The following is a 12,896-nucleotide window of genomic DNA, read 5'->3' on the forward strand; positions in this document are numbered from 1 at the left end:
CTTCTCCGGGCCCAGCCACTCCGTGTATGGGTGTTCCTGGACTGGCCACCCTGGGCTTGGCCGCCTCTGCCTCAGGCCTGGCTGCCACTGCCCCAGGTCTGGCTGCTCCAGTGCTGGCCGTTGATGCTCTTGTTCTGGCTGCTGCTGCTCTGGGGCCTGGCCACTGCTGCTCCGGGCCCAGCTGCCACTGCCTTGTGCCTGGCCACTCTAGGCCTGGTCGCCGCTGTTCCAACATTCTGTCCCTTTTTTCTCTCTTTTTTTTTTTTTCTTTTTTAAAAAAAAACAAAACGCATTTATGTTGCAATGTTGGCTGGTGCGTTGAGTTCTGACTTAGTCTTTGATTTTTCAAGATCTTCTTTGTATTCTTTCTTAAGTAATTTTACTATCATTTGCTCTCACTTGATTTCTTCACATTGAGAACTTCTTTGGTTTCTTCCTCCTTGTCCTGGGAGCTCAGCAGGTTGGCCTGTGGCACCCCTTTGTTCTCCGCGGGCTCCCACGCTGCTCCAGCCTGTTGCCGGGGTCGGCGCCGCCCAGGAAGCAGCCCCCGTCCTTGGCTCTGTTGCCAGCGCTCAGCAGTCGAAGGCTCAGGGGCACCCCCCCCCCCCACTGGGGGCCCCGTCGCCCGGCTCCTTGCTGGCGCCCTGCTGGCCGGTGTCCGGCAGGGGCTCCTGCTCCTCGTCGCGTTCCTCCAGTCTGGAGCTTTCTTTCTCCCTCCCACTAGGGGAGTCCAGGATCAGAGTCAACAGACTGTCCTCTGCGCACAGTGTGCACGACTCCGGGGGCTCGGCCTTTCGCTGCGCTCCCAGGACTCCACCTCACAGCTCCGTCTCCCCCTGCCCGAGCCTGGGTCCCCAGGGACTGGCCCAGACCTGGAGTTCTGGGCGGTCTGGACTGAGGCTCAGAGCTGCTGCCGGAGGCTTTGTTTCTTCCGGCTAGGGTAATCCAGCATCAGAGTCAACATTCAGTTCTCTGCGCGCCATGTGCGCGCGACTCCGGGGGCCCCGCATTTCGCCGTCCCCCAGGATTGTCTCCCCCTGCCGGAGCCTGGGTCCCCAGGGTCTGGCACATAACTTGGGGCTCAGCGCTGCCGGTTCGGGGGTTCAGCCCAGGCTGGGGGTTCTATTTCCTTCCTGCTAGGGAACGCCAGGCAGCACCCAGCCCTCTCCTCCTCTCCGGCTGCGACCTCTCCATGCGCGTATGTGCGAGCGCGCAGCATGTCTCCGTACCTTAGGCTTTTTTTCAGCTCCTCTGATTTTCCTTCTGGTTTTCTCCCTCCTTCCTATTGTAGAGTTTTCAGTCAGTCGACTACCTGTAGCTCTGGGCAATGTCCACTCTACATTTTAGTTGTATTCCCTTGAAATTGTTGTGAGCTGCTGCGGCTAGGTGTATACCCGAGCAGCCATCTTGGATCCTCCCTCTGCAGTTTCCTAGTCCCTTTCTTAATTGGTTCTTTTAAGATTTTATTTTTTAAAGGTTTTTAAAAAATATATTTTTAATTGATTTCAGAGAGAAAGGGAGAGGGAGAGAGAGATAGAAACATCAATGATGAGAGAGAATCACTGACCGGCTGTTTCCTGCATGCCCCCTACTGGGGATCAAGCCCACAACCCTGGGCATGTGCCCTGACAGTGAATCGAACCATGACCTCCTGGCTCATAGGCTGACGCTCAATCACTGAGCCGCAGGGGCTGGGCTAAGACAGCTTTAGTTTAGAGGGCACTTCTGTGAGGTACTGTGGCGGCTGGCCTTAGGAATGTCCGTTTGCAAGGCCAATTACTTCTTAGCATGACTGGGCATGTCCGTCACATACGACAGGCCTGTTTCGCCCTGTCCTACGAAGCTACACTTCTAATATAAGGTTAGAGAAGTGTTTATTAAATATTTTGCTTATATTATTGATATATATGTGGGTGTGTGTATGTGTGTTTTTCCTTCCCTATAAAGGACAACGATGAACCTCAGCATAAGATATCTAAAATATTCCTCATAAAACAGTAGAGCCCAATATGGTGAGAGCTCTATATTTCTTGCCGAACTTCAGACCATATGCAGTTGTAAATATCTGAACAATGTCAATGACAGAAATTTTCGTTTATGAAACGTTATTGTAGAAAGGTGCTTGAAAACCATGTATATAACTGTAAAAAAGTCTCGATGATTAAAAATGGCTCAAGCAAGTCCCGGGGCTGGCCCTCTTAACTAGTTTCTTTTCAGCCTCCCCCCCCCCCCTCTCTTTTTAAAAAAAAATATATTTTATTGATTTTTACAGAGAGGAAGAGAGAGGGATAGAGAGTTAGAAACATTGATGAGAGAGAAACATTGATCAGCTGCCTCCTGCACACTCCCCACTTGGGGATATGCCCACAACCAAGGTACATGCCCTTGACCGGAATTGAACCTGGGACCCTTGAGTCCATAGGTCAACATTCTATCCACTGAGCCAAACCAGTTTCGGCTTTTCAGCCTCTCTCAGAAGTCTCTGGCTGGTATTACTGAATGGCTACCTATAGCTTTGTTCGACAGTTGTAAGTTCAGACTGTCAGGCAGGGCTGGTTTCCCTGAGTGAAGGCTGCTGGATTGCTCTTTTCCCAACAAATATAGAATCTTTTTTTCTTCTTCCATGTTAGGCAGACAAAGATTCCCTTTGAAACATGTAGTCTGAGGGCCAAACACTGGCCCATTGTCCCTGAAACAATAAGCGCCACATTCGGTCTTTGGAAATGGTGAGTGATTTGCTTGTCTTCTAGAACCAAGGAAATTTTCCTCATGCAGAAGAGCGATGCACAGCTGAGTTTTGAATAATGCTAATAGTGTACGTGTGAGTGTGACTTACCCTGTGATGTGGACAGCGTCGCACCCTGGTGTGTGCCGCTGGGGGACCAGCTCGGGACTGCTCCTGATGAACTGCTCACTGTGGATGCCGTTAGGACCCAGCCACTCTGAGTGAGAGTGGGAAGGATTCCTGTGCCTGTTTTCTATGTAGAGGATTAGACTGCTGTTTGTGTTATACATTCTGGATGTATTATGGCATTCAGAATTAGGCATTGCCTTGCGTTCGGTTCTTCAGAAGACAACCCCGGGGTAAAAGGGTTTATGTGCAAATCATTTATTAGGGAGTTGCTCCCAGGAGAAACAGGGGACATAGATCAGTGAAATCCAAGCTCGATTTCTTCTGTTGCTTTCGTTTGTGAAAGAAAAGTTGACTAATTTTAGGATTTGGGTTAACTATGTTCCTCCCGCACCAAAAAAATAAAATAAAATAAAATAAATAATAATAATAATAATAAAAAAATAAAAATTATTTTACAGACACACCTCCATTTTCTCCTGGAATTTATGCATGTGATGAGGACTGAGGCAAGCTTGAAGTTTTCCTTTTCTATGTAAACTTTTCTCATTTTTTATATTTTGTAGTATTTTTAAACATTTTTACATTTTTACAGTATTTTTCTTTATCCACACAATTAAAATGATTTCCCCCTTTGTGTTTAGGAATGGTTCCTATTTCAGTAATTTTTCCTGGAACATGATGAACCCTGTTTTTTGTAGGCTAAGAACTCATTTTATTAATCCAGAAAAATTTCTTCCTCCCTTCCTTCTTCCTTTTTGTTTCTTTGTTTATTGTTTGTTTTTGGGTCCTAGAACTTCTGACTTCTTTCTTCAAAACATTATAATTCTTAGGATGGATATCTATTTCCTGTTCTTAAAAAGAATTATTTTTTTGAGCCTAGCTACTTGAGCATCAACCTATGAACCAGGAGGTCATGGTTTGATTCCCAGTCAGGGCATATGCCTGGGTTGCTAGCTAGATCCCCATTGTAGGGTATGCAGGAGGCAGCCGATCAATGATTCTCTCTCATCATGGATGTTTCTACCTTTTTCTCCCTCTCCCTTTCTCTCTTATATCAATATCTATATATCTATATCTATATCTATATGTATCTATATCTATATCTATCTATCTATTTATCTATCTATCTATCTATCTATCTATCATCTATATATAAATAGTTGGCTCCCTTCTTCATTGCAGTATTTTTCATTCATCCTATGCTGATTTATTTAATTTTAATATTTTGATCTTTCTAAGTATGGCATGGTGTATAGATCAGGAAAGAAGTCATATGTTATATAATGTATTTAAAGAATTCAGATAACTTTAGCACATGTGTTTTTGAAATGTGGTCTACAGATTCCTAGGTTTTGGAAAAGGTCCTCTGGGCAGCCTCAGCGGTCAGCATTGAGCTTAAACCCATCTATTGGGGTTCTCTCACCCATGCTCCACCTTTCCTGACTTATACACCAAGTTTCTGCATTGGAATTAATTTAAAGGAAGACCCTAGCTGTTTAAGACATTTCTGAACACTACTTTTTTGATGTATGAGTAATCTCCTAGGTTAAAGCAGTCACTTTAGGAAGCTTCACTATTTCAGGGTATTAGAATACTCAAGAGTATGAAAGCTGAAGAAATTAGGTCCTAAGGGGAAACAACGGATTAATAACTTCCTAAAAGGACTAATGGGAAGGGCAAATGACCTAATAAGAGGAAATGGATGTAAATTAACAAAAATTAGCCAGCTACTTTGAAGAAATGCTTTACTAAAATGAAATATGGCTTGCATATAAACTCTGACATCATGAATGGATCAGCTTAGGAGTTGATAAAAATGTTAGTTCCTTTTTAAAAAAAAATTTTTTTTTTTTTATATTTCAAAGAGGAAGGGAGAGGGAGAGAGAGATTGAAACTTCAATGATGAGAGAGAATCATTGATTGGCTGCTTCCTGCATGCCACCTACTGGGTATCGAGCATGAAATGAGGGCATGTGTCCTTGACCAGAATTGAACCTGGGGCTTTTCAGTCCTCAGGCTGAGGCTCTATCCACTGAACCGAGCTGGATAGAGTGTCAGTTCCTTTTTTTTTTTGTGACAGTGTCTAAACTACAGCTGCTTTCTACTGATTGCACAGGATGCTGATCATTCCTACAGACAGGGCGCTGATTGGTTGTGAGGAGTGCCAGTGATTTGAGAATGTCCATGGTAGGGACATCAGTGGCCATCACAGGGATTGATGTCTCAGGATGGAAGAGTAAAAACTTAAGAAACATCTAGACACCAAGAAAGGAAGTTTTCATATCAGAGTACTTATTATACAATAGCAATTGAGTAAAGTGAAAATACAAGATTCAAGCTTGAGGAAGGGCCTGGAGTGCACATGAGTCTAAGGTTTGGAAACAGGTTGAAGATGTAGACGGGAGTGTCGTCTGGAAGCCCGATCGTTTCCTGTTGGGCTTTTATAATTAGCTTCTGCTGGGATCAGTTTTATATGTGGGAGCAAAAAGTTCATATTGCTTCTCCTTCCCCTTCTGTTTTATTCTAACTTCCCATATTTTATCTTGTAGGACTAATCACATGCTTTTTTGTTTAAAAGCCTTCTCTTTCTATGCAAAGGAATGAATAATTTGTCACGAGACATATTTTTATTATTTTTAAAAATGTATCTTTATTGTTGAAAGTACTACAAATGTCCCTCCCCCCACCCCCCACCATTGACCCCCTTCTACCCTGCTCCTGTCCCCTCTGCAGCCCTTCCTCTCACTACTGTCTGTCTGTAACATAAGACTTTTAGAATATAAATACACTGAGTGGCCAGATTATTATGACCATCCCATCAGTACTTCGTTGGGCCACCTTTTGCCTTCAATACTGCGGCGATTCTTTTTCGCATTAACTCCATGAAATGTTGAAAGGTGATGCGAGGAATCTGACACCATGCCTGATGAATAGCACTGTCCAATTCTGTGAGATTTGATGGTTGTGGAACCAGCTGCCTCATGACTCTTTTAACTTCGTCCCAAAAATGCTCAATTGGATTGAGATCTGGTGATTGTGGGGGACACCTAAGCAAGGTAAAGTCTCCCTCATGTTCTTGAAACCACTCCTGCACAATACGAGCACCGTGGCATGGTGCATTGTCTTGTTGGAAGAAGCCATCTCCATTGGGATACGCCATCAACATGATGGGATGAACTTGATCAGCAACGATACTTAGGTATGTTGTGCTATTCAGACCTTGTTCCACACGAATTAAAGGGCCCAAATCATGCCAGGAAAACATGCCCCAAATCATAACACTGCCCCCATCAGCTTGAAGGGTTGTACTCATGCATTTGGGGTGCATGCTTTCATGTTGTTTCTGCCAAATTCTCACTCTGCCATCTGCATGATGCAATTGGAAACGTGATTCATTGGACCACATGGCTTTTTTCCAACGCTCGACTGTCCAATCCTTGTGCTCCTGGGCAAATTTGAGATGTTTTATCTTGGTAACTACGGAGAGCAAAGGTGTTTGAACAGGCCTTCGGCTTCCATATCCCATACTATGCAGTGTACGGCTAATGTGCCTACAAACCTCAGGTGGTCATAATGATCTCGCCACTCAGTGTATATGTCAATGTAAGAGACATCCAAACCTATAGACAATTTTTATGAGTTTATTTGAACCAAACTTATAACAATTGCTGGGAAGCAAAATCTCAACGGATGAGAAAATGCTCCAGAAAAATGCAGCTTACTATATACATTACAATCAAAGGAGATGTAAAGGGAGGGTGACATGAAATTCATTAGTGCTAGAGTAGTCCCATTAGTGCTAGATTAAAATGGGGCTAGTAGCCCTAACCACTTTGCTCAGTGGATAGAGCATTGGCCTGATGACTGAAAGGTCCCAGGTTCGATTCAGGTCAAGCGCATGTACGTTGGTTGTGGGCACACCCCCAGTGGGGTGTGTGTAGAAGGCAGCTGATTGGTGTTTCTCTCTCATTGATGTTTCTAACTCTCTATTCATCTCCTTTCCTCTCTGTAAAAAAATCAATAAAATATATTTAAAAATAATAATAAAATAAAATGGCGCTAGTAATACTTGACCTACTTCATAGGGCTTTATGAAGATCAAACTCAATGGTGCATGTAGTGAAAGTACGTTAAGATTGGAAACCACACTGATGCTGCTATGCTTTCTAGAATGAGAACATGACAGTTGCAGAAGGTCTTAGAGTTATCTGGTCCAATCCTTCACTCCTAACAACGAGGAAATTAAAACTCCAAAAATGTCACTCAGGGCCATAAGGACAGGTGGAAGCCCAATTGAGTTAGAGTCAGTGGTCCCGATATTAGAGGATAGAGTTAGAGTGAGCTTTTCAATGGTTCAAAAGTGAGTCAACCACGAATGGATCAGTTGGCTGTCAGTGTTGGAAGCGAAGCTAGCAGATCAAGGATGTAGGGAGGAACAGAGTCAGAGACGTTACCGATGGTGGACAGCAGGGAAAACAATGTCACACAGGGTGTGGGACAGAGTGATGAGTTGTCACAAGAGGGTGGCTAGGGACCTGAAGGGAGTTAGTGCCAGTTTTTATGTTACCTATCCTAAAATGCTACACTAAGATAGGCAGGGTTATTTTTTAGTATCTATTTTTTTTTTAATAACGAATGATAGATTATTCACTCAAGTGGAACAGCATAACTCCCAACCTTAATTACTGTTATACAGCTGTGGATATTTGTCAGAAGTTTATTTACTGGAATGAGAAAATTTCCCTTCCCCGTGAGAATGAGCATCTTGAGATCTTTTCATCCTTGGGGTTTTATTTTGATGGGTCCAGCGATTAAGCAATTGTTATTGGGTTCATGATGTCCAGATTCTCACACTCTGCCTGCATGTGTTGCTTCTCTTTCCGTCTCGGGTTCTCTATCACTGGGGGGAATGAACCTCAGACGAGGCAGATGGCCAGATGTGCTTTCCATGTAACGAGCAATGTCATGAGAGGCCTGATGACCAGATAGTTGCTAGGTAAGGGGCTGGCAGTCTCTGGACAGAAGTGTGGGGAATAATAAGTTAGCTGGTTTACTCCTCTATCTTTTATTTGGTTTTGTGTGTTTTTTTTTTAATTTAAATGTGACATGGCATGTACTCCAAAAGCTTATTCTATTATCGTGTCACCATTTTTCTCAAGCAGTTTCTCCAAGGGCAGTTTCATTACCTCTTTTTTGGGAATGATGCTGGCCACATGTTTTTGTTGGCAGCACAAGGACCGGTTTCCAGTACCCAAGCAAAGCTGTGCAGGCTGCCTCTCATTAATGTGTCACCAAACATTTCTAACTATTGTGTATTGTTTACTTAGAGATTAAAAAATTAAGGCCCCTTGGGAGTCCCTTTCTGAACTTTCCAGAATTTACATGTGTCCTACGGGCCCTGCTTAGAGATACTAATGCATCACCTCCACCCCCCACCCCCCCCCACCCCCTCCGCCCATGTTATGGAGAGAGCAGTGTTCCAGGTGAGAGACCGATCCTCGGTGAGCTCGGTGTTTAACAGGTGAGAGTAATAAGTTCATTCGGGTTCTTGTTCGAATGAGACAAAGTAGATGGCTATGGTTACAGGGTGTAACTTTATTGATTTTTTTTTTTTTTTTTTTTTTTTTTTTTTTTTTTTAAGAGAGAGAGGAACGAAGAGGGATAGAGAGACGGAAACTTCGGTGAGAGAGAAACATTGACCCATCGATTGGCTGCCTCCTGCACATCTCCCACTGGGGACTGAACTGAAAACCAGGCATGTGGCCTGATGGAGAAATCAAACCAGGGAGCTCTTGGTTCCTGGATTGATGCTCAACTGCTGAGCCGCACCAGCTAGGCAGAGTGTGTAACTTTAATATACATTCATGATTTAGACTATCTTCTTGTACAAGTTTGAAATTCTCATGTTTCAAAGAATATTTTGTCTCATCACATAGTTTGTTTCAGGAAAAAACTCTTGGCCCTGTGCTCAGGATGGACTGAAGCACAGAATGAATTCATCTGCTCATTGCTAGATTCACAGCCCAGAACTATTTAATTAGAAACAAAACAGACTGAAAGGGACCTTGTAAAGGATAACATGGTTGGATTTTTCCTGGAAAATTGCCCCTCACGAAGGAGTTCTGTAGAAAAAGGGACAGATTTCGGAATGATGTGTTCTGCTCTTGGGCAAGAAGGGCTTGGAAAAGAGACTGGGGGGGGGGGGCGCGGGGGCGGGTAGGGGCAGAGGTGGAGGAGTGAGAGCAGGAAGAGGGAGAAAGGGAAAGAACATAAATCTTCGACAACAGGTGCTAAGATCGGGAATCTCCTTGGGTTCAGTCATCCCGGTACTGGCTGTGTCTCGGGGAAAGTGGCTGCTTGTAGGTATGGGTAAGGCCAGAATAACGAAGAAGCAGAGTTGGATTTGGGTTATTGGTTGAAGCACGTGAGCCCAGGTGGCAGGGAGCAGACATTATAGCATGTGGCTGTTTCCCTTTTTATATTTTTGCCCCTGGAGTTTTATTTTAATGAAGTGATTGAGCAACTGGTAATTGGTTCATGATGTCTAGATTCTCACCATCTCTCTTACATGTGTTGCTTATCTTTAAGTCTTGGATCCTCTACTAGTTGGTTGAATAAACTTCAGATGAGTCCTGTCCCATTGGTGGAAAGCCTGAGCTGAAGGGACTATGTCTGGTAGTGGGCACAGCCATCACAGAACAACAGAACAGGTGCGTTGAAAGATTTGGTGGAGGCATGTGCCATTTTGCCATAAATCTGCCAGGATCATGCCTAGATACTAATGCTTTTTCCCCCTGTTATGGGACCATCTGGGCTTCACCAGGGAAACCATGTGACAATGTTAACCGCAGTAGTGGTAGGGAATCTAGTAGACAAAATTTTCTCTCTGAAAGGGACTTCTAAAAAGGAACACAGCCTTGAATTGAGTAGTTGATTCCTGGGGTTGGCAGACTTATCTTGGACATGGTGTTAGTATGTGGAGAGAGACAAAGGATTCAAGAATGTGATTCTGGCCCTAACCGGTTTGGTTCAGTAGATAGAGCGTTGGCCTTCGGACTCAAAGGTCCCAAATTTGATTCTGGTCAAGGGCATGTGCCTTAGTTGCAGGCTTGATCCCTGGCCCTGGTGTGTGTGTGTGTGGGGGGGTGGGGGTGGGAGGGAGTGTGTGAGGGAGGCAACCAATGGTTCTCTCTCTTTGACTTCTCCCCTCCCTTCTCTCTAAAAATCAATGGAAAATATCCCCAGATGAGGATTAACAGCAACAACAAAAACGATTTGTTTTTTAGTGTGACTTTGAGCCTCAATTTCCTTATCCCTAAAATCTACTTTGTTATTAGGATAGGTCTCTTAAATAAAATTCCTGGTACCTAGTACTTGCTCATTTATTGATAACTATTATTAATATGTATATGTGTTGTTCATGAATTGTACTCTTATATGTATACATTCAGGTTCATTCATAATTAAAAAAAAGATTATTACGTATTTTGCCATCTTTTCCAGATATAGTATGTATTATATTAGAAACATTGGCAATTGGTTATATCAGTAACAAAAACCTTTCTGTCCACTTAAAGAGTATAAGATTATAAAAATTGTAACTTATGCATTGCTTATATAGGTATTATTTTACATTCACTTACAACAGGCATATGATTTCTTTTCTAGTTGGGTACAAGGTCTAAATATTAAATTCAGAGTTATCTAAAACCTATGAAAAATTATTAGACTTTTAATCGGCAAAGGAAATGAAAAAATTTTTAGAAAGATAATGAAGTTAAATAAATGTGGAAAAAATCTCCACTAGAAACGAAAGAAAAGGAAATAAGATACCAATTCCTATTTAATGAAATAGCAAAGGAAAGAAGGAAAATGGTCAACAAGAATTTAAAAGTTTTCAAGTGACAGAATAATGAAAATGGGAATTTTTTTGTTTGTTTTTGGTGAGAGTAGATTTTTCAGAAAAAAAGTCCAATTGAAAAGTCAATTTGATTACATATAAATCTATTAAAAATCAAAATTGTTTTTTCACTTTGACCCAAAATGCAACTCCTGAGAATTAGAATTCATTGAGTCAGGAAAAGGCTATTGACTAAATATGTCCCATACAATATTAGAGACAGCTTAAATGTTTAAACCTTAGGGACAGTTCAATAAATGTTGTGTTCAACAAATATTCTGAAGCCAGTAAAAAAATCATGAAGCCTACGAGGCATATGAAAAACTGCTAATAGTAAACTTCTTTTTGATTCCTCACCCAACAGCATGTTGAGAGAGAGAGGAATATCAGTGTGAGAGAGATACATTGACCCATTGCCTTCTGTATGTTTCCCAACTGAAGGTTAAACCTACAACCCAGGAACCAAGTGGCAAAGGGATGGGCTTTTGTCAAGTGGCAAAGGGATGGGCTTTTAAATAAAAATTTTATTTTATTTTATTTTAGTTTCTTGAGACGCTAAATGCAACAGAACAGGAAGAGAAAGCCAGAGTCAACACACTGGAGCAGGAGGGGAGGAGCGAATGTTGGAACTCAAGGCTTCGTACAGTTTGGCCTGATGCCTCCAACTTTCACATTTAAATTACTTTTATTCAGTGTTCTTAGTTCTTTTTCCAACCACCAGATTGGGAGGGTCTTACATTGACAGGGTCCCATAATTCCTATTTAATCAAGAGCAGGGCCCTTTTGTACGAAAACAATTTTTTTTAAAAAAAGGTAACTGCCATTGACATTGAATTGCTTTAGGGAGAGAATTCCGGCCTTCGTGTGTTTCTGCAGTTAGGGAGGTGACTGTCTCCACCACGGAACTGTGAGTCTGTAAATCCATCTTGAATTTGTTCATCTTTGTGCCTCACCTCTGCCAGGTGGCAGGTTCTGTATAAATGTATCTCGACATGAATAAAACCAGCACTCTCATCTGGTCGGACTAGCAACTCTCCGGTCTTATCTTTTTCCTCTTTCCACCTCAGTTGCTATCCATTTGTGCGGTGCAAGGCAAAATGGAGATATTTAAAAGACCGAGAGAGAGCAGAAAGCTGCTGAAGAATTGCTTTGAGTCGGCAGGAGGGAAGCATAACAGGAGGTGAGATAATGGATTTTAAACACTGCATAGTAAGTGTAATAAACTCCAAGCTGGGAGGACAGCAAGGGTGCTCCATGCGGGTTAATTGGTGCCCTGCCTACACTTGAGAGGAAAATAAAATCTCCACCACATCAAAGTCTCCTGCAGAAGGAAAAATGCTCATTAAAAATGCCATTTTCAGGAACCCTGGCAGCCAGACAATAAGAAGGCTGAAAAATCACCTCTGTTTGGCCTGCTGTTCCCTCAGACTTTAAACTGTTTGCTTTGAGAGGAACAAAGAAAGTATGTAGGTAATAGATTTAAATTCAACTTCTTAGAAGGTGAAGTGATTAAGCTAGAGTCGGCTTCTATCAATTCAAGGTCTCCCAAAGCGTCAACATTTATTACCAGGAATGTGTAAAAGTTCACTCTTGGATATGCCTTCGCTCCACGCTCATAAAGTGCGTACAGCGTGGTGCATGCATGCATCCAAATCATACTACTCGGGATGGGGAAAATGCTGAGAAAAGCAGACTGGTTTCTCTATTATATATATTATTTCTCTCTCTCTCTCTCTCTCTCTCTCTCTCTCTCTCTCTCTCTCTCTCTCTCTCTCTCTCTTTCTCTCTCTCTCTCTCTGTGTGTGTATATATATATATATATTTTTTTTTTCCTTTTTTTTTTTCTCTTCTGCAAAAGGCTTTATTGTGTCATTTGGCATGGGAGAGGCTTCGGGGTGGTTAGAGAATGGCTAGTGGTTTCGGGGAGAGGCTCAGGTGACAGCCAGACCCCAGGGGGTGCAGAGGGGCCCTCACAGGCCTCCGGCTCCAGAGGCTCCAGAGGCTCCTGGTCGGGTTGGAGGGGGAGCCTTGGAAGAGAGACTGCCCCGCCCAGCCTGGGGGCCGCAGCCTGCGGAGGTGGCAGGTGGGGCCCATCTTCCCGATGAGCTTCCCCTCCTCACAGGAAGTGGTTCCCCGGGAAGT

Source organism: Pipistrellus hanaki (genome assembly GCF_964339955.1).
Source record: "Pipistrellus hanaki genome assembly, chromosome: 11".
NCBI classification, from domain to species: Eukaryota; Metazoa; Chordata; class Mammalia; order Chiroptera; family Vespertilionidae; genus Pipistrellus; species Pipistrellus hanaki.